The sequence below is a fragment of the Pongo pygmaeus genome, chromosome 6 (genome assembly GCF_028885625.2).
Source record: "Pongo pygmaeus isolate AG05252 chromosome 6, NHGRI_mPonPyg2-v2.0_pri, whole genome shotgun sequence".
Lineage (NCBI taxonomy): Eukaryota > Metazoa > Chordata > Mammalia > Primates > Hominidae > Pongo > Pongo pygmaeus.
In genome coordinates, this window is record NC_072379.2 from 146,804,873 (window position 1) to 146,830,872 (window position 26,000).

General features: G+C 36.1%; 1 protein-coding gene and 1 long non-coding RNA gene across 4 annotated transcripts in view; both read left to right on the forward strand.

The window, feature by feature from the left end:
* Window positions 1-26,000, forward strand: part of CNTNAP2 (contactin associated protein 2) — a 2,269,257-nt gene that overhangs the window by 1,516,808 nt on the left and 726,449 nt on the right. The gene's annotated exons all lie outside the window — the stretch shown is intronic.
* LOC129040584 (uncharacterized) lies at window positions 7,504-9,015 on the forward strand. 2 transcript variants are annotated; one of them, XR_008503681.1, is made up of 2 exons: window positions 7,504-7,586; window positions 8,316-9,015. It is a non-coding gene; the product is annotated as an uncharacterized LOC129040584 (long non-coding RNA). The 2 variants fall into 2 exon arrangements; XR_008503682.1 differs by having other exon boundaries at window positions 7,521-7,998.

Genomic DNA, 26,000 nt, shown 5'->3' on the forward strand with positions numbered 1-26,000 from the left:
AAGAGTTTTTGCCAGCTACTCGGGAGGCTGAGGCAGGAGAATGGCGTGAACCCGGGAGGCAGAGCTTGCAGTGAGCCAAGATTGCGCCACTGCACTCCAGCCTGGGCGACAGAGCGAGACTCTGTCTCAAAAAAAAAAAAAAAAAAAAAAAAAAAAAAGTTTTTGTTGGTGGTTTGTTTCTTTGTTTCATCTCTGGCTAATAGGAAGAGTGAAGAAGAGAACGCTGTTTCCTCGTAGCCCCAACTAACATTTCACCTACTTCTAAAGCTGCTGTGAGGTATGCAAGCTCTTACATAAAGAGAAAAATCTGTCTCAAAAATCTACCTCAAGATTGTAGAGTCTCGCTCTCCTTGCATTCTTTTGGTTTTTCTGCCACAATTTTGAGACTTATCCTAGGAATTCAGTTCAGCCTTTTTTTCTCCTTCAAAATAAGCACATTTGGCTGCTTATTTTGAAGCAGCCAAATGAAGCATTTGGAGATGTTATTGTTGTTGTTCTTCTCTATCAGTCCAGTACAGTTCCTTTTCTTCTTTTATTCCTAGGAAATCTCTTTGAATCTACTCTGTAAATAGAAATGGCTTCCCACCACACTTACAATGAAAACCAAAATCCTTATCTTGACTTTACAGGGTCTTTCATGGTCTGGCCCTGCCTGTATCTGGCCTCGTCTCTCACTCTTCCTCTTGCTACGTAGCTAGAAGCAAGAAAACAGGGAATCTAATCTAGTTTTATCTGGCTCTAAACCCAGTGCTCTTAATCAGTACACTGCAATGCCCTTGTAAGTTATTTGCCTCTCTCCCATACAGTACATGCCAGGTGGCCCATAGTTCTAGCTCCTATCTCCAACCCGAAACCAATTATTTTCACAAAGTCACCTTTATTAAAGTATAATATTTACAGAGGTATGTGTAAGAGTTGTAGATGCAAAGTTTGATTGCTTTTCACAAAGTAGATGCCACTACATAATCAAAATCCAAACCAAATTTTTACCTGTGCCCCAGTGAACCCCTTATAACCCTTTCTGAAACCTACCCTGCCAAGTAACCACTATTCTGACTTCTAAAACTATAGGTGTATTTTCCTGTTTATGAAGTTTAACTCTTAATTTAAGAGTATTAGATATACTGTTTTTTGTCTAGCCTGTTTTTAATATTAAATTTGACAGATTCATCTATGCAGAAGATAATATAGTTCATTCTCATTGCTGTGTATGTGAGTATATTACAACTTCTCTTCTATTTTACTGTAGATGGATATTTGGGTTGCTTCTAGTTTGGAAGAAATTCAAGTAGTGCCACTAGAAACATTCTTGAATATGTCTTTTGGTGAATATATATTCTTTTCCTTCTTCTTATTTTTAAACTTCTATTTTAAGTTTAGGGATACAAGGGCAGAGGTTTGTTACATAGGTAACTTGTGCCATGGGTTTGTTGTACAGATTATTTCATCACCCAGGTATTTCATCACCCTAGTACCCATTAGTTACTTTTCCTGATCCTCTCCCTCCTCCCATCCTCCACCCTCTGAAAGGCCCCCGTGTGTGTTGTTTCCCTCTGTGTGTCCATGTGTTCACATCATTTAGCTCCCACTTATAAGTGAGAACATGCAGTATTTGGTTTTCTGTTCCTGTGTTAGTTTACTAAGAATAATGGCCTCCAGCTCCATTCATATTCCTACAGAGGACATGACCTCATTCTTTTTTATGGCTGCATGGTATTCCATGGTGTATATGTACCATATTTTCCTTAGTCAGTCTATTATTGATGGGCATTTAGATTGATTCCATGTCTTTGTGTATTCTAACAGTTTACATCACTATCAGCAGAGGATGAGAATATTAGAGTTCTCATTGCTCTGTATGCTTGTCAACACTTAATAGTGTATGTATATCATTTGAGCCATTCTCATGAGTATGTCATAGCACTACCTCTTTTTATAGACCTTATTTTTCCTTAAAGTAACTAATTTATTTTAACTATAGGACAAAAGCAGAAAACTCAGACAAAAGAGAAATATTACCTTTAGCAAAACAATCAGAAATGAGATATCAAAAATCACCTGAAATGTACCACCTAAAGAAGACTAATAACATTTCCAGTGTTAGTCGGTTAGACCTTTCCTTTGTTTGTGCCTTCAAGTACAGTCATGTGCTGCATAACAACATTTCGGTCAACTGCAAGCGACACATGTGACAGTGGTCTCAGGATTATAATGGAACTGAAAAATTCCTAACATCTAGTGACGTCCCGGCTGTCGTAGCCATAGCCCACCACATTACTCATGTGTTTGTGGTGATGCTGGTGTAAACAAACCCACTGTGCTTCCAGTCATGTAAAAGCATAGCACATACAATTATAAGCAGTATATAATGCTTGATAATGAAAAGCAGCTATGTTACTGGTTTATGTATTTACTATACTATACTTTCATTGTTATTTTAGGGTGTATTCCTTGTACTTCTTTTCAGGTTTGCTGTAAAACCGTATTCAATGTTATGCTGGCAGCAGCCTCATACATCCCATGTTTACTGTGTCTCTTGATTGTGTCATGTTCTTTTGTGCTTAATTTAATTACACAATGTTTTATTCATCACGGTCCTTAATCATCAAAATTCATGGTTAATGTGTCAGAAAGAGGCCATGCCCAGTGATTGACCTGAAAGTTAAATTAAAAGTGATTAAGAACTACAAAGATGGAAAATCAGTAATGGTTATTGCTCACCAGTCAGGTCTGTCCCATTCCGCCATAACCATGATCTCGAAGAATGAGAACAAAATGATGGAAGCTGAAAAGATCTTCTTCATTGAAGGCAACGAGACTAACAAAAGTTCAGGAAGAGCCTATATCAGATATGGAGAAACTTCTAACGACCTAGAATGAAGACCAGTCACAGAAGTGAATTCCTCCCAGCACCATGATGATCACAGCCAAGCAAGAAGTTTGTTTGCAATATTGAAAGAAAAGGCTGGACCCAACTACAGTGTTGAATTTACTGCTAGCTCTGGGTGGCTTAAATGACTCAAGAACTGTTTTTCATTACGTTATGTGAAAGTAAGTGGTGAGTCTGCAAGTGCTGATGTGAAGACAGCTGAAGAATTTCTGAAAACTAGTTTTCAGTTGATTAGTGAAAGTTGATTGTGAGGGGGAATTACTTGTCAGAGCAAATCTTTAATATGAAGGAAACCTCTGTATTCTGGAAACAAATGCCTTAAAGCACTATTATCCCTAAGGGGGCCAAGTCAATGCTGGATGTCAGGTTTTTAAGGACAGAATAACTGTCTCACTTTGGAGCAATGTTGCAGGCTACAAATAGAAACTTTTAATGATATGGCACAGTGAGGACCCCAGGGTCTCCAAGCATATCACTAAACACACACTGCTGGTAAACTAGAGGAGCCATAAGAAGTCATGGATGACCCAGCTCCTTTCCAAGGTGCCCTTCTGAATTACTATGTCAACAAAATGAGAAGTACTATTGGAGAATAACATACCTTTCAGGATTTGCTTATTGTTGGTGATGGTCCCACACATGTTCATTTTATTGGTGATTTCCATCCCAATATCAAAGTGATGTTTTTCCCTCCAAACACCACCTCTTTGATTCAACCAATGCATCAAGGCATTAAAGCAGTTTTTAAGGTCTATTACCTGAAAAGGACCTTTGCCCTGGCTGCTGCAAAAAAAAAAAAAAAAAAAGAAGACATCAATGCAATTCTGGAAGGATTACAACATCTCTGACTCCATCAAGAATCTTGCTTGGGCTTGGGGTGGTGTCACTAAGGAGTGTATAAATGGCAGCTGGAAGAAGATACTCAAGAGGTTCATCAGTAACTTCAAAAGATTTGCTCAGGATGAGCAGGTTGGAAAAATCAACAAGGTGGTGGTTGAACTGGCAGATAACTTGAACCTGGGTGTGGATGAGGATGACATTGAGGAGCTCCTGGAGGTTCTTGAGAAATTGACTAATGAGGAGTTGTTGGAATAGAACATATAGCTGAAGAAGAGGCAACAGAAAAGGAAACTGCAGGAGAAGAAAAGGAAACCCCCCCCCAAGGAAATTCACAGTGAAAGATTTAGAAGTTTTTACAGACCTCAACAAACTCCTTAAAAAGTTTAAAAACATGGACCCCAAAACTGAATGGTTTGTTCATAGAGGAATATTCATAGTGCATTATCTACTGATAAGCAAATCTATGATTAAAAAAAGAAAGAAACCCAGCAAAACTTCATAAACATATTTCTGAAAAGAGTGACACATCTTTAAAAAGAACCTTAAGCAGGTCCTTCAGGAGCCATTCCAGAAGCGGGCATTGTTATCACAGTAGACGGCAGCTCCATGGGTGTCATTGTGCCTGAGAACATCCCAGTGGGACAAGGTGTAGAGGTGGAAGACAGCAGTAGTGACCCTAACCCTGTATAGGCCTGGGCTGCTGTGTGTGTTTGGGTCTTAGTTTTAAACAAAAAAGTTTAAAAAATAAAAATAAAACATTAAAGTTTGAAAAAATATAAAAAAATCTTAAGGATATAAAGAAAGAAAATATTTTTGTACGGCTGTTTGTGTTTCAAGCTAAGTGTTATAAAAGAGTAAAAAATAATTAAAATTTATAAAGTAAAAATTGATAATAAGCTAAGGTTAATTATCAAAGAAAGAGAAAAGTTTTCTGTATATTTAGTGTGGCCTAAGCATCCAATTCTTCTGGCATCTACAGTAGTGTACAGTGATGTCCTTGGTGTTCACATCCTGTCACCACTCACTGACTCACTCAGAGCAAGTTCCAGTCCTGCAAGCTCCATTTTTGTTATGCGCCCTATATAGGTGTGCTTTTTTTTAAATCTTTTATATTAATTTTTACTGTATTTTTTCTATGTTTAGATATACAAACACTTACCATTGTGTTACAGTTGCCTAAGGTATCCAGTAGAGCAACACACTGTACAGGTTTATAACATAGAAGCAATAGACTATACCATATAGCCTAGCTGTGTAGTAGGATATACCATCTGGGTTTAAGTACATTCTATGATGTTCGTACAATGATGAAATTACCTAATGATACATTTCTCAGAACATACCCCCATTGTTAAGGGACATAGGACTAGACATAAAATAAGATTTTACACAAAATCTTGTTACTTCATATAACAAAATGCAATATAAAACTTTCAAAACAAATACATTTATGCCCCATAAATGTTAATGTGAAAATCATATTTCATCAAAAATCTGTATTACTATGTTAAAATTAACAGCCTTGTAACATATCTTTGCATAGGTCCCTAATTAATTTTCTTAAAATAAGTCCCAAAGTGGAATTCTTGTGTCAAAAACTATGTATTTTGTTACAGCTTTCGAAGACTACTGTTAGACAATATTGTACCCTAACCAACTATATGCTACCACCATCCTACATTTTTACCCAGTCTGGATGTGGGAATTCTTATTTAGGTCATTGTGACACTAGTTTATTGGTAGTCATTACTGGTAGTGAAACAATGACTCCAATTCACTCCCCAGCCAGCCATCCTGGAGGGGCTCTGGGTGCCCGGGCAAGCCCCAGCCTCCCATCTGCATGCTCAATTCCACTCTTCTTTTCTTTCCTATTGGCACCACCATTGTCTGCCTCCTGGACTCATCTCTTGGTCTTCTCCATCCTTCCAGCTATCATATCATGACCATGTCAGGCTTGGACTCCCCCCTAATATTTCTTCGCTACCATAAACTAAACTATGTTTTCCATCCTAAGTACAAGCATTTCACTAACACCCGTCATCTGTTTGTGAGGCAGCAGCAGGAGCAGGTAACCTACGGTTCTGCTTTCTCTATGTTCTTCTAGAAATAGCGGAGCTTAGATTCTCCCTGGATCCCATCTTCTAGAGATGGCATTACTGGTCTCATATTCTATTTTCTTTCATGTATTGAAATTTTTGTTATTAATAGCTTCTGACTAAAGTGAAAATGTCAATGTGTAAAATATATGGAGTAATGTGTTCCACAATATACAAAGAAAAGCTCTGAAACAGTCCCCTGTAATTCTGGATTTTCTGTTTTGTTTTTGTTTTTTACATTTCCGGGTTCTTGAGTCCATGTGGTCTAAGTCCCGCATCAATCCTGAACACACGGCAGCAGTGATCAAGGGAAGACCCAAGGTTCGTGTTCCAATTCACCAGGGGTGTGAATGCCCTGGACGTTCTACTCCTGATAGGGACAGGAGGCAGAGAAATTCTAGGCAGAAAAGGCTGGACCCCCAACAAAACCCCACCCTCAAGCCTGGGAACACAGTCCAAAGTGAGCACTTACATCTCTGTTTCTGGCTCAAATATTTCCTTTTCCAAAACCACCGGCGGCCCTGCCCTATCCTGTGCCTATAAAAACCTCATACTCAACCAGCAGGGAGAGGTGAAGCAGCTGGACATCAGAGACTGTGTCTGGACGTTGGAGAGAAGTGGCTTGACTTCAGAGGGAGAGCTTGACAGCATAACTTCGGAGAAGAATCTGGCCAGAGATGGCCAGACATCAGGGGAAGATTACCTTCCCATTCCATTCGCTTTTCAGCTCCCCTTCCAACTGAGAGCCACTTCCATTGGCAATAAAATCCCCCGCAGTTGCCATCTTTCAGGTTGTTCATACGACCTCATTTCTCCTGAATGCCAGGCAAGAGCCTGGGTGCCACTAGTGTGGATAAAAAAGGCTGTCACACTTGCCCTTTGCCCTTGTTGGAGGGCAGCCACCTCATGTGAGTAAGCAGAGGGATGACTAAGCTGTTATCACTCAAGCCGTCCACGGGTGGCAGAGCTAAAAGAGCACTGTAACACTCCCTCTGGAGCTTCAGGGGTCATGCGCATCATGCCAGACTCTGCCACGGGGCCTGCGTGAAGTTTGCTCCTGCTGGTGCCCAAAAGCACTCGCTCTCGGCTCCTGCCTCCACTTACCCGTGTGTTCCTTCCCGTGAGGGGTGGAGGACAGCGGATCCGAGTGAGTGGAGCTGGCTCCTGCCTGCGCTGAAGCAGCCAGTTGGTTCCAGTGTTTGTGCGCTTCAGTTCTCACCTCGTTCACTTTCGTGCTCTTTCCTGCAAGGAGTTGACAGCTGTGAGCCGGGCAAATGAGGCCCCCGGTTGCAAGTTCCATGAAGGGCTCGGGGAAATATCCTGCTTCACTTCCATCTGGAGCTAGTGCTTTGTAAAGTGCACTGACAATAACAAAGTGTAGAGGAGGACCGGACACAGGCTGAACTGAGCTTCTTGAAGAGGCTGCAGCTCTCACAACAACGCTGAGAAAACTGGTCCTTCAGCTATAGACACAGACTCAAGAACTCCATTTTTCAAAGTATATCTCATGAAAAGAGGGTGTCCAGTGACGTTTATCTGACAAAAAAAATTTTTTTTTTGGCCAAAATAGCTAGATAGATTTTTGTTAGACCTTATCATAAGAATTTTGAATTTCCTGAAAGTGGGATGGAATACAGAATGTTCCCCAAATTGTTTCCATGGAACAGCTAATAGCACATAGAACACTAGTATTTGCTGTGACATGATAAAGCTCAACGCCAGAGATGTCTTGTGGGGCTCCCAAGTACTCCAACCTCGAGGTGCATGCCCTCCACTCACTAATTGGCTCCTCTGGCTGTGATCGAGCTCCGAAAGGGAAGGAGGCTAATTCAAATGGGATGGCCCCAAAATAAGAGGAATAGTGTGCATTTATACCAGGATATGGGCTATACCTGCTTACAATACCCTTTATGCAATCTCCAGTTCATTAACTCTAGTAGATATTGTGAAGATACTATCAAAAAGAGGTTATGTTCCCCCAAATTAGGGAAGCCCTAAGGGATTCCGTATCTCCTTTTTGTAGAGAGTTTGTTAGAAAATCAGATACTGGTCAGAGAAAAATGCTGATTTGGATGGTCAAGAGACTAAAAAAAAGTACTTTAAAACATCAGAATGAAATCACTGAAGGCAATCCTTAGCTTTATGATGTGCTGTACTCCTGGACAAGATGGTGTAAGTTGAGATGATATGTCAAATCTGATTTTTCTATAGGAAAAAATTGTAATTTATGGAGGTATAGTTCTAGCCATGTTCCTAATACCCAAAAGTTAATCAGAATTACCACAAATGATCTACTCATTCAAATATAAGTAGTCCACAAATACCATGTTAAACCTTCTAAATTTGAATTGTTTAAAAAGGCAAAGTTATAGAAAATGACATTTATGACCCATTATCAGAAGCTTTTGAGCCAATATTAGAATATTAGAGGCTTTTGTGCTAAACTCTTATCTTTCTTATAAATTCTAGCCTTTATTTATCTATTTTAGGAGGGCAAGTGGCAAAACATGGCAGGGAATACTTTCAGAAGGTTCATGGAATCCAGGAAGAAGATTCTTTGGGAAACTTTGGACTGGATTCTCAACAAACCCTTCAGAGAGACTTAAAGCTGGTAAAAGACCTTTTGCGAAAGTGATCCAGGGGGGCCTCCACTTTGTTTCTCTGGATATTTCTCTGTTGAAATATAGGTGTCAAACACGTCCCATTTTAGATGTTCTTCAGACTTCAAAACATTACCTTCCTGCTTTCAGGGAGACATTTCATCAGCTTTTGTACTGTGTATTCACCGTGGACCCTGCTGTTATGCAAGGTACCACCATGGCTAAAAATTCACAAGACCATTCTTATTTGCACTGATTTTTTTTTTTTTATTTGATCTTTCACAATGTTGCTGCTTCCATTTCAAAAACGTCTCAAAGCTTTGATTTGATTGCAGCTGGAGTCAAGGATACCCAAAGCCAAGTTTGATCCTGAGTTCCCCAAATCAAAAGTATTTCATTTCAGATGAATGTTCTATACCTGACCATAATAATGAACAGCAACCATTACTAGAGCATGCTTTTGATTTTTTTTGTTAACAGTCATTTTTATGATTTGGAAACATAATTAGAAGAAGATTCCTATTCCAGACTACAAATCAATGGATTTGATTCTACTACACATTTGCCAATAAAGAGCAATGGTATCAAAGGAAGCAATTGACCTGTCTTTAAATTTCTTTCATTCTGTAAATTCTACATGAGGTATGATTTATGTAGCCAACTGGCTCCTCTGCTACACTGCTGCAGTTCAGTTGTTGGTATAATCTGGAAGGAAAAAAACAAAGTTGTGGAAGTACGTGAGTTAGTTGGAGGTAATTACCATGTAACTGATTATCATTCATGTTCTGAGTGCTGTGCTATTACATACATTATTTTATTTCATCCTTGCAACATCCTTATTCCTATTTTTCAGCTAAGTAAAAAATGAGGCTCAGAGTAGTGAAGTAATTATCCATGGAGAGGGAAGATCAGCAGTATAGATTAAGTTGGAATAAATCTAAAGCTCATCCTCTTTCACTATAGCATGCTGCTTTCTAGCTATATAAGAAAAAAACCTCATTATTCTATTACCCCATTGAGAAAGTACTGTTCTCTCTTGTTCAGCTGTCTGCTTTACTTAGCTCCGATTAAATCTAAATTAAATGCTCTGCTGCTGATGATGTTGGTAACACTCTGGTGGTACTAACCATAGTTCTGGGGAGTGAATGGGAAGAATGGCCAAGACTGGAGATGGGGACATTAGATTTTGAGACACAGACCAACTGAAATGAGACTGTGTTTTCTGTTAATAATAGGAGTTTAAATGAATCATTGAAAAATCAGAGAAAATTTTCTGAAATATAGGAAGCAAATGCTACCTATACTTCTTTATGACTTTCAAATTAAAAGATAATTTTCAGTAAATGTTAAATGGTACAAAAATCAGTGGGGCTTTTTAAAAAATTCAAGCTTTATAAGATAAAATAATAAAACATGTGCCAAATATGTCTGAATACTATTAAATGTAAATGGTGTATCATTAAATTCACTGGCTGTTTGGGAGAGGTGTAATAAACAAGAGACACATTGTAGCTATGACTGTGATGATTTACTTTTTTTAATTCTGGAGGAAATTTCAAACTGTGGAATATATAAGCAGAAAGGAAATGAATAATGCATCTAACTAGCATGAGATACTAAGCCTCACTCCCGTTGTGGACAGACAATATACAAGAAAAGATTTTGGTGGAAAGATGTAGGTGCTATTTAAGGGGAGGATATTCTTTATTGAAAACATATCCAGCAACATCTGAATGCCAAATAAAAGACTTTACAGTTTCATCTCTCCTTAGAGAGCATATTTTTTAGTTGTTGTTTTGTTTGGGAGAAAATTGCAGTTTAAGATTTACAAACCACTTCATTTGCAAACTGCCATTACTATAGTTTCTGCCTCTGAAAATGTTTAAAGCTGCAGGCAATGAAAAGACATAGTATTAGAGCTTTTCCTTATAAAGAAAGCTCTCATTCTATTGTAAAAAATGAACATATAAAAATACAATATTATTTATAGAGTTATTCATATAAGTAGCATTTCGATGTGCGTTGCTAAGTCTTGGAGATATTAGAAAGCAGAATATCTGAGAAAACATATTTCACTTCGTTGTTCAAATGCAACAGAGATTAAGAGATTATCTTCATCATGATAAGATTCAAAGAAATTTACACTGGTAGTTGGAGCTTGTCCATAAAATTTATTCCTTATTGCAATATAGACTATAGGTTGTTACTTTTTTTTCCTCAAGGGAGATAAGGTTAGATTTCTCACTATTTAGGTTGAGACTCTTTAGTTGATAACTGAAAGTTTTTTTTTAGCATTCAATTTGTTCCTGAATTTTTTTTATTTTAGTGTATCTTTCTAAAAATTATGCAAGATCAGCTCTTTTTTTTTTTTTCCATTTTCCTATCAGCTGTTTGTCTTAGATCTTCATTCATGGATGTGTTAGTTTCCTAGGATTGCCAAAACAAATCACCACAAACTTTGTGTCTTAAAACAACAGAAATTTATTCTCTCAACAGTTCTAGAAGCCAGAAGTTTGATATCAAGGTATTCATAAGGCCAAACCTCCTTCAAAAGCTCCAGGGAAAAATCCTTCCCTGCCTCTTCCATATTCTGGTGGCTCCAGGCATTTATTGGCTTGTGGTGGTATCACCCCAGTCTCTGCCTCCGTCTTCACAAGGCCTTCCATTCGGTGTCTCAAATCAGATCTCTTTTCTCTTATAAGAACACCAGTCACTTGACTTAGGGCCCACCCAAATCCAGGATGATTAATTTTGAGATCCTTAACTTAAATATATCTGCAAAAATCCAACTTCTCAATTTCCAAATAAGATCACATTTCCAGGTACTAAGGTGTATTAATCAGGGTTCCCCAGAGAAACAGAACCAACAGGATATCTAAATGACCCTTATGGGAGACCACTAGTGTCAATCCTGGTTCAACCCTAAAGGCCTGAAAATCATGAGTGCTGGTATCTGAGGGCAGGTACTCAAAAAGAAGAAATTTACTCTTTCTCCACCTTGTTTTAAATTCAATCCCTCAATGGATTGGATGATTCCCACATTGGTGAGGTGGTCTTCTTTACTCACTGTACTGATTCAAACGCCAATCTCTTCTAGAAACACGTCACAGACACACCCAGAAATGATGTTTTACTAGCTATCTAGGCATCCTTTAGCACAATCAAGTTTACACATAAAATTAACCATCACACAGGGGTTAGGGTTTGGGCATGTATTTTAGAGGGATACAGGTGAATGTATTACAAGATGTGAAAAATAGACTTTGGAGTTAGGCAAAACTCAGTGAAAAACATGTGAAAACTGAGTGAAAAAACAATGTGAAAAACTCACATTGAGGAAATATGATCACACCCATAATTCTTTAGAGCACAAGTTTCCCCCTTTTAAAAATAATGATATTTTAATAATTGTGATGATACTAGCTTCATACATATTGTATTAGATAATAATGTGCATTGTAAGATAATACGTATAAAGCAATTAGCTCCCTGCTTTGCCAATAAACGGCCATTGTTATTGTTATTGATTATACGGATTTTATTTTTCTAATTAGAGTAATTCCATTGACTTCAATTTCTATAGAGTTCTTCTTTCCTTTTATGCAGCAGAAGTTACAAGAGAATGTGACATGAATCATGTCTGTATTGAAAACAGAAATATGATGACTAATTTTGTTCTAAATGAAGAATGTTTTCTTATGGGATTATTGTAAGAATTAAATGGAAAAAAATGTATGTGAAGTACTTGGCAGTTAGCATTTAGTGTTAGCTACTGTTATCAACAATTCCCTAAAACCTGCTAGGGTTACAGTAACCATGACAACACAAACTATTTTATTTAGCAATATATTTATTTTCTAATTGACAAAATTGTATTCGTTCACTATATATAATATATTGTTTTGAAGTCTGTATACACTATGGAATGACTAGCTCTAGGTAACTAACATATGCACTGCCTCATATAGTTATCATTTTTGTGGGTATTTTGCATTCATTCTCTTAGCATTGTTTAAGAATACAATATGTGGCTAACTATAGTCTCTGTATTGTACAATAGACATCTTTAACTTCTTCCTCCTATCTAACTGAAATTTTGTATTCTTTGACCAATGTCTTCCCAACCACCATCCACCAACTACCCCAGCGCCTGGTAACTACCATTCTATTCTCTACTTAAATGAGATCAACTTTTTAAGATTCCATTTATAAGGGCAATCATGCAGTATTTGTCTTTGTTTCTTCGGTTGGTTTGTTTCACTTAACATAAGGTCCTCCAGGTTCATCCATGTTGTCACAAATAACAAGATTTCCTTCTTTTTCATGGCCAAATATAGTATTCCACTGTGTATACATACAGCATTTTCTTTATCCATTCACCCATCAATGGATACTTAGATTGATTCCATCTCAGCTATTGTAATAGCTGCAGTGAACGTGAGAATGTAGATATCTCTTTGACATACAGATTTCATTTCCTTTGGATATATACTCAGTAGTGGGATTGCTGGATCACATAGGAGTTCTGTTTCATTAATTTTTTTTGAGGAACCTCCATACTGTTTTAAATACTGGCTAATTTACATTATCACCAACATCAGGCAAAGGTTCTCCTTTCTTTACATCCTCATCAACATTTGTTATCTTTTGTCTTTTTGATGTTCTGAGAAGTATGAGGTCACGTCACATTGTAGTTTTAATTTGTCTTTCCCTAATGATTAGTGATGTTGAGCATTTTTTCATATAGCTGTTGACCATTTTGTATATCTTCTTTAGAGAAATTCTATTTAGAGTCATTGCTCATTTTTAAATTGAGCTATTTGTTTTTGTTTGTTTGTTCTGCCATTGAGTTGTTTGAGTTCCTTGTTTATTTTGGATATAAACCCCTTGTCAGATGTGTAGTTTGCAAATATTTCCCCCCATTCTGTAGGTTTTCTCTTTACTGTCGATTGTTTGCTATAGATCAGCTTTCTATTTTGATGCAATCCTATTTGTCTATCTTTGCTTTTGTCGCCTGTGCGTTTGAAGTTATATCCAAAAATCGTTGCTCAGAAAAATGTCATGTAGCTTTTTTTTTCTATGATTTTTCAACGAGTCTCACAGTTTTGGGTCTTACATTTCAGCTTTTAATCCATTTTAAGCAGATTTTTATATATGGTGCAAGATAAGGATCTAATTTTATTATTCTATATGTAGGTATTCAGTTTTCCCAGCACCATATATTGAAGAGACTGTCCTTTCTCCATGGTGTGTTCACAGTACCTTTGTTGAATATTATTAGTTATAAGTGCACAAATTTATTTCTGGAGTTCCTATGTTGTCCCATTGTTCTACACGTCTGTTTTTATGCCAGTGTTGTGATGTTTTGGTTACTATAGCTATGTAGTATATTTTGAAATCAGGGCATGTGATGCTTCCAGTTTTGTTCTTTTTGCTCAATATCACACACTCCTTTCTAAACCTCATCATCGTTTAGGGTATATAATACAATTGATAAATGCATATATAATTATATGTCTTTTCAAATAGTTGATAACCCAAACTTGATAACCAATCATAGTTTTACATACTAACTGGCAATTCCTTTCTAACTTGCCCTGAATCTTATTTTATAGATATACATTTCCAGGATGTTACATGAACCTTCAATTTAGCTCATCGATACTCAGCTATCCAAAAGTCCTCATTGCCTTGCAGCAGTTTTTCCCAATACCAGGGCCATGTTCTTAACTGGCTTTGAAAAATGTTTTGAAGAGGTGTCTTCTCCAGAAATCTTTTGGGACTGATCTCCCCAAATACGAATGGTGCTAGGATTATTTTACTAATAACTGAACCTTCTAATGCTTTTCTCTTTGTTATTGATTTCTTTTGTGGCATTAATTTTTAAAGTGCTTGATTTCTAAATTGATTATTTGTTATATTAATCATATGTCTTTCAAGGTCTTGGCTTTGTTAATACTGTCTTAAGTGACTACAGAATGAAGACTTCTAACTTTCAGGTAAAGATTCCGCCTTTTTTATTCAGGATAGGCCCAAAAAATGGCAAGATAACAGCAAGGCAAACTGCAGGCAGTTTGGTTAAAATTCTTCTCCCTTAGTTCTCATATACACATTATAATTTGTATTTTAATTTTAATGTCTTCACAACCATGAAAGCATATTTAGGTAAATGTGCTAATTAGATCTTTGTAAACAACCATATGTTATTTTGGTTTATGAAATTTAAAGAGCAATTAAAAACACATATATTTACTACTTAAAGGTGGGAGCGGGAATGACTTTAATCTGCAAAGTGTAAGTGAATCTGAGGAAAAAGCTAAATTAGAGATGTGTTGAATGATCTTTTGGAAGAAACTAAAAGAAATTTGAAACTTTTCTTTGGAAATCCATAGGGCCACACGATGCTACACATTGAGCCTCGCCATAATTAAATCAAAATACTTGAAAATTATATTTCAAACCTCTTTTCAACTAGTGTACTTACCTTAGAGAAATCTTCAAAAGAAATCTGTGGTATGTTTATTGTTAATGAAAGCATGTCATTCTTTCTCTGGTGACTTATCCATTTTTATCAGTTTCACTGTGAAGAGCAGAGTGATATATGAGTGTGATAACTTAAGATGACATCTTATAGTGCAATCCATTATCTGAAACATTTAAGGAAAAAGCTCTCTGAAAAAACATAATTAAGAAAATAAATGTTTTTAGAAATATAATAAAGATCTTTTATGGTTTTGGTTCAGGAACATCCATTTCTATAATATGATACACTAGGGAAATAGTCTGCCAATCATCTAAATAACACTTGTATTTTGATTTTTATTGGTTTGGCTTCTCCACAAAGAAACTAACAAATCATTAACAAGGATTAAGGAAAAAAAGTGTCTAAAGTTTTTTTAGAAATGGATTGAGGAAGTAGATTAAAAGGAGACTCAGAGAAAAGAGACTGTTTTCTAAAAATTTGGCCACGTTGTAAATGTGTATTTATTTTCTCACCAATAAAAATAGGCAACATATTGTTTATTGTCTGGATAGACGGACTGGACTTTGTTTTTGGCTCCTGATTCTTGGTCTGAGTCTAAGGAACCAATAAAAATCTCTCGGTGTGCCTCATAAGTAACCCCCGCTTGACCCCATTCCAGGAGCTAAAGAATCTCATTGCTTCAACAAATTCTCCTGAACCTTGCTTTGGAATTATATTATTTATTTGTAATAATTATATTATTTTCTCTTTGCCTTAGTTGATTTAAGAAGTCTTTAGTATCACGTCAGGATCATAATGTACAGATACAGAACTCCTTAAAAATAAGCCCCAAATCTAAAATCAGGATTGAAAAAAGGACAGAAGTGAAATCAACCAAAGTAAATGTTTAAAATATGCATTCTTAGCTGTGCTTATTCAAATTGGTCAGCTCTGAATATCTTAGTTTCTTTATTTTTAACTCCACTGGTTACAGATTCCAAATTTCATCCATTCCTTCTTGCCTTAAACTGTGATCTGTAACCTGTGCCTTCACCCAAATTACCATTTCAGCTCTTTTACAAACATCAAATAGCAAAGGGCAATATGGATATTTTATTAGACTTGCACAGATCAGAAACAAAAAATGTGCACACAGGTTCAGGGGACTATGTGCAGCATTTCGGTAAGGAAATAGTGGGTGTGAGGTATAGAGAGAAAACTTTCCCATCATCAAGTTCCTGGACACTATGGTACTGCACTTTTCCCACTACAATTCCTTAAAAGTATAGCAACTACTTTTCACCTTTATAATAACTACGGTACTTCTAAAGGGCCACTACAATAGCAATGAGAATATCATCTGTTTTTCTTGGAGGTGGTAGTTTTCATCAAGCATATCAAGACATATGAGAAGATGGTATTTAAAATATTCAGCCAACAATATGTCCTGGACATGGACCAGAATGAACACTGGCTGAAGTGCTAAAGCAATATATTGGGGTCCCGGCTGTTTCTGAGATGTGGGGACTTTTGAGAGGTCTACTCGAGTGCACACCTGGAGTAGATTCAGGAAATGTAAGCAGTAGATGTTTACCAATTATACAAAGGTATTTCAATACCTGAACTGCTGTGGCCATACCAGGGCATGTTCACTAAATATCAGCCATGACTTTGCAAATTTAAGCAAGCAGACATAAAAATAAGTCATACAGTCATTCTGATGTTCTTGCCATTGCACATGCTCTCTCTCTCTGTCTCCCTCTCTCTATATAACTTATTATATAATACATTATAATAAATAGTAGGTATAATAATAAATAGCATAAACTAATACCTACAAAATTTATGATAACATATTAGTCATATTAGACATATTCTTATACCCAATTAAATTTTTATTAATAGAATAAACATAAGGCTGGAGTTCAATTAATGCATAATTAATATATATGTTATATAACTCATGTATAAAGACAGAATATTTAACATTAGAATATTTTGTTATTCTTGTTTGGAATTGCTTTCAAAGTCCATTTCTGTTCCACATAAAGAAATTCATTTCAGGTTTTCTTAGTCATAACTCACATATTTGAAAGGGGAAGTTTCATGTGTATGAGATCATAGACCAAAGAGCATATTTGTAACCATCATTGGTTGTTTTTGTCTGTTTCATTTAGTTTTTATAGAAATAGAACGGATTTGGAAGCTTACTGTAAACACTGTGAAATGGTGAAGACTTAAGAAGCTTTTCTTAAATCTCTAAACTGCTGAGAGCTTCCTAGTATGACAAAATGGTGCCGTCCTTTAGTACTTAAATAAATATCATTCTTCATGAAACACTACAGTTAAACTCAGTGGGTCACATTTGTGCTTTGGGGTGTAAAGACCCCAAATATTAACCTGAGGAAACTAAAAGCATACCAGAACTTTCTGAAACTTTTTCCCCCATGCTAGATGCGGTTTGGTCCAGAAGAAAAGTTTTGCTTCTCTTCCCAGTGGGTCTTGTTTTAGAACTCTCCAGGGCAATGAGCTTCTCTGGTTTATCTTCCATCTTGTTTATTGTACCTAGTCTCTGACATGCAGAAATGACTTAATAAAGGTTTTCTGAATTCATATAATTCACCTCCTAAAAATTAACACCTTATGATCTGAAAAAACTGTCTTCTTAACAGAAAGTTACTCATATATCTGCTTCTACAGATACAGTAGTCTCCCTTACCCATGGTTTAGCTTTCTGTACTTTCAGTTAACTGCAGTGAACTGTGGTCTGAAACTATCACAGTATTTTGCAAGAGAGAGAAAGAGACTACATTCATGTAAATTTTATTACAGAAAACATTGTATATATAGGATTTAGTGCTATCTGCGGTTTCAGGCATCCACTGGGGTCTTGGACTGTGTCATCCATGGATAAAGGGGGAATTACTCTGCTAGATTTGGTTAAAAGGCAGACTAGTGGAGAGATCTTCTGAAAAAAGGACATACGAAATGTTACTGAAGAGAAATGGAAAATATTGTATTAATTTATTAAAAGCAAAGATTATTAGAAGGTATTAAATTTTTGATATAATGTAGGTGACAGTGTGAGTGGGGAAAGACTTGTAACTGCAATAAGGAGATGAAATTCCCTATCTTCTAGCCATTACTCCAGTACATAAAAAGCTAAAAAATAATGTATATCAAAGCAATGTGATAAAGGATTACCATGATGAATTTTATGAGATTAAGCTGCAGTTAATTTCCTTATGCATTTAAGATTAATAAACTGCTAATTAGAATATGCAAATAAGGGTTTCTGAAGCCTAAAATATATTCCCTAGCACCTTACCCATAAATCTCATTCAGTAACTATTTTGTTATGTAATTGGGGAATAACAGATTGATGAGCCAATCTAATTATGTGAAATTTACATGTGTATGGTATTTTATAATAAAGGACATGAACTAATGTTAAAGCAGAGGAAAGTAGTTGTAACACTCATTACAGTTATTAATTACAAAATTTAACTTAGTTTGAAAGTACTTTGTGCCATATAAGCTATCAGCCACACCAAGTACTCTTACTACACATTTGGTGCATAATTGTCGGGTCAGACTGAGCCCATCAACAATTACAGCAATTATTGGGACTCTGACATTTACAGCTCACACACATCACACCCAAGCACATATTTCTGGAATATTGCTGATCATCCAGGGACCTAGATAACAACTAATTGCCTCATTATGCAAAGTGGGGAAAGATATTCATATTTCTTACATCTTCTGTTCTACATTATACACATAGAGATGCCTGTTTGACAGCAAGCAACACATAAAAGAATATTAGAATTATTTTTGTGCCCAGTTAAGGTTTTTTGGTTTTGGCTTCAATTTTTTAATAAAGTAAGCATCTTCATGAGGCTGGAGGACATAAAGCAATTTGAAAGCTATTATGGGTAAAAAACATCTAAAGGGTTTACACACACACAAACACAATGAAGGAATTAGGAAGGACTCTAATGATCCTACTATTTACTACTTTGGCAAGATACCAAATGGAATAAGAATTAAAATTCTATTGAAAATTAATTCAACTGAGTGGCCAGAATGCAAGGAAGTATTCGGGGCATTTTCTTTCATATAATATATAACAGTTACTAATATATTCAAGTAACAAAAGTTACCTTTATACAGTTCATCTGTACTCTGTGTATCTGTCCAACATTCCCATGAAGGACAAATGTAATTAATTTAATCCCAATTTAAACAGGTAAAAAATGAAACTTTGATATATGCAAACTGCAATTTGTAATCGATAGTGAGAAAATGGAAACTGCAGCCTTTGCAATCTAGTTCTGTGTTCTTTATACCTGTTTATTGCCAGATCTATGTGTGTAAATAAAATTCAACAAAGAAATACCTGATAAGATTGGTTTTGTGGGCATTTATAGCACACTTAGTGAAAATATAATATCACCAAGCCCGCCATATTAGACCACTTTTATCTTATTTTTCTTACTTTAATCAATATTTTATTAAATTTGGCTTAACTTTATGTATAAAGATACTGGTATCAACAACAATTACCTTGTCCATATTATTATCTCTTCCAGCTTTTTCAGAGCAGGTTGAACAAATGAATAAAAACTTGAGGAACATAAAATATGCCTAACTAATAAATATGGCACATGCATTATAATATTAAAAGGGAAGAATTCTCAGCTTGTTGTGTACACACTCAAGCTTTTTTTTTTAGTATTCAATTAGCACAATAACCCTACAGAATCCGTCATTATCCTGCCTTCACTGTGAACAAAACAGAAAATTCCTCTTCTTTTTTTTTTATGACTGCCAAAATCTATGGCACTTGGTGTTGATGCATGACTAATTACTCATGTTTCAACAGAGTAAGTCAGATTCAAATTGTAAAGGCACAAGTGAATTTAAAACCTACTTTTTCATTCTTTGATAATTTCTCTACCAATGGATGATAAGAAGAGATGATGCCAGTTTGAAATTCCTGACAAAAACTTAAAACTGCTTTTACCCTATCTGTTATACTATTATTTTATTCTGACTGTGAGAAAAGTAGTAATGAGATCATCCTATTTCAACTATCATGACTTTAAAGAGAACATGACAGATACAATTTTTCAACAAATTAGGCTGTTTTCTGAAATACTAACCAAGTTTGCCATTTCAGAATAAAATGTTACACAAGAGCTGCTTCTGGCTCTAATGTGCCCTTATCAGCATGTGTGTTTTTAATGTGGTTAAGGCTTAACATTCATTCCAGCTTCACCTATAGCTTGTCAGTATGCTTTATCACTATGGATTTTAAACACATTGAAGAAAATAATTTCTACCCCCAAAATTGTTAAAGCCCCTACAAGGAACTTTACACTTTCAGAAAAAAAATTATTTTCAAGTATAAACACCGCTTTATGTCTTGACTTTTAGATCCCTATAAAAGCCAATAAGACAAATTAGATTCAGTGGGAATTCTTTGTACTGGCAAAAAATATTACATGAACGATAATATAGGAGACCCTCTGTTATCTAAAATTATGCTATTTATTACTGTAGCAAGTTCCAATAGAATAATCGTTGATGGCCCTGAGGTGTCACATGATCCTGAATTACTTAATTGTTACGTATATTCAGGAAAATAATAATGTTAACTGCATCATGCTCTATTCTAAGCTTCAAGAAATTGGTAATACAAATATTCTATATAATCTAGCATTCTACCTAAATATTTGATCATTTGTGACAACTACATTGAATGAGAGTTTACCATACTTTTTTAACAAAAGAAAAAATGTAGCTTAGTTAGCTATTGATGAGACCTACTAGAAGAAATTAAAACTCATAAGTTACGATTTATCACAAAGCATTTGAATGAGCACCATGTTAATTCACCTTGGCTGTTGCTCATTGAGAATTCTGGGTTTTACAGATGGGTAGATCATTTCCTTTTCATGTAGCTTTTTTTTATATTGTTGACACAAGAGAATCTGAAGTATCATTTCTTCACATCCTATTTCACCTGTCATTGTCATCTCAAAAATCTATTTCCTCTTCCATAAAACCTCAGTATTTAAAGCTATAAAAGCAAACACAGCAGGGAGGAAATTTTCCCCTGGGTCTATTTGCCATATGCTTTAAAACAGAACTATTTGAACACCAAAATTAGCATTCCTGAACTTGTGTATAGAGACGTTTGTTTTCTTTTCCCACCTGCATAAGGGTAAAGAATTCAGGCTTGCAGAATATCCTTTGAATTCTAAAACCTTGCTGAAAAATCATTTTTATACTGCAGAGTGATGACTCTTGCTACCTTCTTATGATTGGAAGGGTTTCCAAGAAAAACAAGATGGACTTGATTTCTCTTGGAAATATAACTCAGAGTGTTTGAGAGATTTAGAAGTTATTCTTCTGTGACTTTCTAGATATTCACTTTTAATTATAAGTAAAATATGTTTCAGATCCAAACAATGGTGACTTCATTCATTCATTCATTCAAAAAATGAGTGTATTATGTTTTCACTGTGTTTCCTTCACAGATATTCTTGGCACATCAGATAACACAGTGAAAAAAAACAGATGACAAATCGCCACCTTCTAAAGCTTGTATTCTACAGGGGGAATAAAAAAACAGAAACGTGTACATACATGTATGCATATACACACACATAAATTTAATAGCATGACAGATGGTAATACTGCTATGGAAAAAATAAAGCAAGAAAATGGAATAGTGAGTTTAGGATGAGGTTTGGAGGTTTAAAATTTGAACAAAAATTTGAAGGAGATGAGAGTACAGATATCATGCTATCTGGGGGGAAGATTGCTCCAGGTTCTAGGACTAGCAGGTGTAAAAGGAATTTGCTGGGCAAGAGCATGGAGGACCATGTGGCCAGAAAGAGAAGTTAAGTAACCAGGTGTGAGGGGTAGACTTATTGAGCCTGTGTGCCATTAAAGGGGATGTTGGCTTTAAGTGAGAGGAAGTGCCATTGGTGGCATTTGAGCAGAGCAATGAAATATTCTACTTAAAAAATAATAATACTAAGCTTACTTTAGCTGCTATACACAAAGAAGCAGAGGTGCCAGTTAGGAGATTATTGAGTATTTTAGGAAGAGATGAGAGTGTCTCAGACCTGTGTGATAGTGATACAGGTGATGAGAATCAGACACATTCTGGATATATTCTGAAGTTTGAGACATTTGGCTTTTGTATGCAATATGAAATATGACAGAAAGCATGAATTGAAGGTATTCGATTTGAGCAAGGAAGAAGTTGCATTTATTAAGATACAAGAGAATGTAGAAAAAGAAGGGTTGGGGGAAATGTCAGAAGTTAGCTCTAGACTCTTGAAGTTTTAAATTCAAAATAAATATCCAAGTGGGAATATTGAGTAGATGATTGCATATCTAAGTTTGAATTTCAGAGAAGAGTTGTATACTAAAGATATATATGTGGATTTTGTCAGTGTGGAATTGGTATTTAAATCCAAGGGTCCAATTAAAATCACCAAGAGAGTAATGTAGATAGAGAATGGGAGACGTTTGAAGACTGAGCCTTGGGATATCCAAGACTCATAGTTTGTGGAGATGAGAAAAACCACAAAAGAAGACTGAGAAGGAACAGCTAGCTAAGTAAGAGTAAAATCAGAAGAGTTTAAGCTGTCCTGGAAGGAGGATTGATGTTTCTGCTAAAGTGATGCAATGATATTGTGAATGTAATATACTTGAAAGACACCAAGAGGAGAGGTGTTGGAGGCAGTACATTTTTACTTAACAAAAAAGCAAGGGAAAAGTACAGTAGATAGAGAGGGATAGTGTAAAAAAAAGCTGTATAATTTTTAAAGAGAAGGTTATTAATGGGTACAAATTTACAGTTAGATAGAATTGTAAATAAGACCCATTCAATAGCTCAGATGGGTGACTACAGTTAACATTTATCTATTGTACATTTCAAAATAGCTAGGAGAGAATCATTCAAACATTACTAGCATAAATAAAAGATAAATATTTAAGGCAATGGATATTCTGATTAACCTGATTTGACCTTTACAGATTATATACATGTATCAAATTATCACTTGTATCCCAAAAATATGAACATCTATTATGTATCAATTTTAAAAGTTGGCTAAAATAGCAGTACTTTTGTTGGAATGAATTCATAGAAAAATAAATGATAATGTATGCGAACGAAGAATTTCTGGAGAATTAAATTTATGCAAGTAATGATGGAATATAGTGTACAAATGGGTGCATTGCCTTGTATACAAGTAAGGATAGTTTATCCAGAGTGATAGGAGAGGTCTATGGGCTCATTCGCAGGTCGGTCTATGAATATTGTGATGAAGGCTTTGGGATATTTTTTCTGATTCTTTTATTCTCTTAGTGAAGTAAGAAACTGAGAATGAGAACGTGTAGAAGCTTAAGCAGGAAATGTTATGCAATAGTAATCAAGGAAAGAAGGAGAATGAATGAAATAGATGTCAGTCGTAGAAGGGCAGATGGCAACAGAGGCTCACATGGGTTTAAGGGTCGTGAAGACCATGCTTCATACTCTTAATGTTTTTCGAGAGCCATATTTGGCCATGGGTAAGAGGAGTAATTTAACCATTGTACAGAGATTCTCCAACTGTATATAAGGCAGCAACCGAGTAGCAAACACAAGTAAATAAATGTAATGACTAATTATGGGGGAGGAGCAAATTAAGAGCATGAGGAAGAGAGAGAAGGCAAGGGGCAGAATCAATACATTGTAAGTTCTAATGCTGAAGTTGGGGTACTAACAGTGAACTCTCACCTTCTCTATGATAACATCCATATTTAAATAAAATCTGTGTACACAAACATTCTGATACAGTATAGCATCTTCCATTTTCCATTGAGAATGGTTCTCATCCATTTGTGCTATTCCCATTTTGCAAGGAGGACCTTCTTATGTTGGGAAATTTTAATGATTATAAATGCTCTGCATATAATCCCTGCTGATGGAATCTATGCTTCATTGATGGACGAATGTGCTCAATCATGATGCAGAAGAGGGCTACATGGTATCTTCCACCAACAGCTATTTTTTCTATTCCCCTCTCTCTCTCTTTAAATATTTTGCCTTTAAAAAATATATCTTCTTACCATTTGACCCATTCCTGGGAAGGCTGTTCTTATCAGCAGGCATTGCTGGAAATAAAGAGAGAAATTGTAGAAGGGAGACCAGTTATTAAAGAACAAAATGTCGATAGCCCCAAAGAAAGATTTAATTTTAAAAAGCAAAGCTAAAAATAGCAAAAATAGAAAAAATGCAAACAACAAAACCTCTAAAACTCTAAAATGCCTGAAAGAGTACTTTTCAAATGAAAGCACGCATGCTAACTTCACATTTCCACCCCTACTTATTTCTCCCACACTTGAGCCTCACAGCTCACATAGCCACCTTTCTCCTGAGTATGACAGCTCAATTCCCAGAACAGCCTATCAGGTCACAAACCATAACTCATCATTTTCGTGTGCTTCTTAGATTGTTTGCCTGGAAGCAGCTTTTCTTTTAACATTATTTTTCTCCTAAAGATGGAAATGGAAGAGAGGAGAATAAAAATGCAAGTCTAAGACTGAGAGGTTCCATACCAGCGAGCCTGGCACCAGGTTGAGCATGCATCGTAGGGAAAAGTTAGAGACCACACAAGCCTCTGTGGTTATACTATGCTGCAGAGAAGAGGGCAAATTAAACTGGAGGGCCACCTTAAAAGAATTTTGTGAACAGCTGAATGTTATAACTGTTATGAATACCTGCATCACCTAACCAAATGGAACTCACTCATGAATTCCCTACTATACACATGTCAGCATTCTGAGGTTTTAGTGATTTTCTTAAACACCAGAATACTACCAAGGGGTCACTCAAAATGCAGTGCTGGGAATGTTGTAAGAAAGAGTTATCCCCTTATTTAACCAAATTTTCCATCACAAACTGCATAATTCCAAGTTTCTGGATCTTATTTAACCCTTGGGGAAAAACCAGTCCTTGAATTAAAATTAAATATAACATTATTCCTGAAGTATTACAGGATTTTTTTTTATTATTTCTTGAAAGCAGCGTATTCATAATTACTACTTTTTTTTTTTTGAGACAGCGTCTTGCCCTGTTGCCCAGGCTGAAGTTCAATGGCACAGTCTCAGCTCACTGCAACCTCCACCTCCCTGGTTCAAGTGATTTTCCTGCCTCAGCCCCCTGAGTAGCTGGGATTACAGTTACGCACCACAACGCCCAGTTAATTTTTTGTGTTTTTAGTAGAGACACGGTTTCACCAAGTTGGCCAGGCTTGTTTGAACTCCTGACCTCAAGTGATCCTCCCACCTCAGCCTCCTAAAGTGCTGGGATTACAGGCGTGAGCTACCACGCCCAGTCTTATAATTACTTTCATCTACCTCTCATATAATTAAAGAAATCATTCTATCATCTTTTCTATCATGTTATTCTCTTTACACATTCGTCTGATTTCTTTCTACTCCTCTGTAGTGACAGTTTTAAAATCTTCATTTGTTATTGCGTTATTATATACTGATCAAAACACTTACCAAAATATACTTTGTGCTAAACATTTCATTGTGCACTATGGATGATTACAAAATCAAGTAAAAACACAGCTTCAGCTCTGAAGGTATGGTACAGATAAATACGACTGTGAAAATTTTGTGTGATTAAAGATAAGTGAGATTATGGAAGAAAGTAAGTTTTCCTAGAGTCAGGATTTGAATTAGGGGTTATTCACAGAAAGAATAAAAAAACAAATTTCAAATTGGAGGAAAGGGTATGTGGAAAAGCTGGATTTGACCAAGATGACTTGCCCCCACCCCTTTTATTTCAGCAATATTTTCCTTTCAACTAAAGCACCAATGCAAATTATGCCAGTTTTTTCTCTCTGTAGATTGTGTGGCCTGAGGAGCCACAATGTAGGAGCCAATCAGTGCCAAGCATCCCTCACCAAATTCCCCCTCCAGTCTCCCTTCCTTCCTTTCTTCTTCATTGTCTACAGAGGGTGCCCAGAAAAGAATCTTATTGCCTCCTTTTCCAGTGATTTACAGGATAAATTCCAGATCCTCAGCATGGC